Genomic DNA, 2512 nt, shown 5'->3' on the forward strand with positions numbered 1-2512 from the left:
TACTCCGGGGACGACGACCGCCGAAGCCTGCCCGAACCAGGAGGAGGAGCAGCCTCGGCCGAAACCGTGACATTTTTCAAATAGGCTATGTTGAGGAATTATTGTTATTCTCAATGAATGTAATAACAGACTTTGTTTACTTTCTGTTTGAGGCGAAGAAAAAAATATTTTGAGAAGTTCCACAGTGGTGGTGAGTTAAGACAATCAGAAATAGTATCAGATCCCCAAATGGGCACATTTATAGGCCTACATTTGCGCGCAGGCCTGCCAGCCTAGGTCAACTTCTATGGGTAATCAGGTGTGTGTCCTTACTCAAGATTCACAGGAGTGCTCCAAACAAAATACAATGAATAAATTGACAACTCGTAAATGGAATGAAATAAACCAAAACTTGTTTCTCACAACTGTAGCCTAGGTTGTGCACTCTGCAAATGTGTCCACTCCTTCAATAACAACGGTAAGACTGTAATAATAATATATTGAATGCATTAACAGAAATGATCTTAACCAAACAAACATTGTAGATTAGAAATTAGGGGAGTTAACGGTAAATGCACTAGTGGTGATACTGGTGTGCGGCCTCTGCAATGGATTAGTCCACTCAGAGAGGCGTGAATCAGACAGGTTTCTCGTGTGCCATAAAAAAAATATATATATTTGTGACTGCTCAACTAAAAAAATCTTGGTCGACCAACAGCCTATCGACCAAACAATCGACCTGTCGACTAAATGGGGGTCAGCCCTAATGGGCACATACAGAGAACCTTGTGGTGTGCAGCTCTCTTCCACACACACACACGTATTCCCCATCTGTGGCATTTCACTCCTATGTCCTGTTGTGTATGGTGGTGGATGACACGTAGCATAGGCCCTGCAGTGTTGTGGCTGTAGACTACAGAGACAGATGTCACTCAGTGTGTGTGCGCGGATGTCCATCCACCATACACAATGTGTTTTCCTGCCTGCCTGCCTGCCTGTGTGTTTACTCTCTACGTGAGTGTGTATGCATGCTCTCGATCCATGCCTGTGTGTGTGTGTCTGATTGATGGCTGGGCTGCTGTGTCTCTCTGTCTGAGCTGAATGGCTCTCAACGCCGTCGTTAGGGGTAGGACCCCCAGAGAAGCACGGAGGGCCCGGCGCTGCTGCACACACACACAGTCCTTGTGGGGACTTTTGGGGATTTTAGGTCCCCACAAGAATAGAAGAACCAACACACACACACTCTCACATTCTCTCTCTCTCACACACACACACACACACACACACACACAATGGCAGAACAATAAACAATCAACCAGACAGAATCATTAGATCATTTGTTTTGGTACTGTCCATTTGTAGCTTGTTTCTGGACACAGGTCCAGGAATGGCTGAAGGATTGCAATATTTGCATGGAGCTGACCCTGCAGATAGCACTACTGGGTGATCTGAAAAGTCATAGTAAATCGATCAATAATATAATAATACTTTTAGCAAAAAAAAATATTTTCAATTCACAAACTGTAGACACAATGAGAATAGAAAGGTTCAGAACTTTTGTAAAACATCACAGTACAGTTGAAAAATATATGGCAAATAGAAATCCTGTATGGATGGTGTTAAGAGATAGATGGGTGGTGTTGAATGGAGCTGAAGGATGGGACTAATAACAACAACTAATAACAACAAGATAACTAGTGTAAGACATGCTGTGTCCATAATAAGTATATAGGTTATATATTGTGAGCTTTTGTGAAAGAGCACAGTTAGAAAGATATGGCATATAGAAGCATACCAGATGGACATCATGAAAATGATCGGAGGAAGTTCAGGAGTAAAAACAAACAAAATATAATTATTGACTGTGTCCATAAAATGTATATAGTATGTATAAGCATGAAGTAGAGGCCTAATTATTGTTGTTCACTTGTTTACTCCAATTAGGGAATGGATGGTGGGGTTGGAAAGTAATGAAGGGAAATATATATTTTTTTAAAGGATATGTATATATACAGTGGGGAGAACAAGTATTTGATACACTGCCGATTTTGCAGGTTTTCCTACTTACAAAGCATGTAGAGGTCTGCAATTTTTAAAATAGGTACACTTCAACTGTGAGAGACGGAATCTAAAACAAAAATCCAGAAAATCACATTGTATCATTTTTAAGTAATTAATTTGCATTTTATTGCATGACATAAGTATTTGATCACCTACCAACCAGTAAGAATTCCGGCTCTCACAGACCTGTTAGTTTTTCTTGAAGAAGCCCTCCTGTTCTCCAATCATTACCTCTATTAACTGCACCTGTTTGAACTCGTTACCTGTATAAAAGACACCTGTCCACACACTCAATCAAACAGACTCCAACCTCTCCACAATGGCCAAGACCAGAGAGCTGTGTAAGGACATCAGGGATAAAATTGTAGACCTGCACAAGGCTGGGATGGGCTACAGGACAATAGGCAAGCAGCCTGGTGAGAAGGCAACAACTGTTGGCGCAATTATTAGAAAATGGAAGAAGTTCAAGATG

This window comes from Coregonus lavaretus, assembly GCF_964263955.1.
Source record: "Coregonus lavaretus genome assembly, contig: HAP1_SCAFFOLD_7914, whole genome shotgun sequence".
NCBI classification, from domain to species: domain Eukaryota; kingdom Metazoa; phylum Chordata; class Actinopteri; order Salmoniformes; family Salmonidae; genus Coregonus; species Coregonus lavaretus.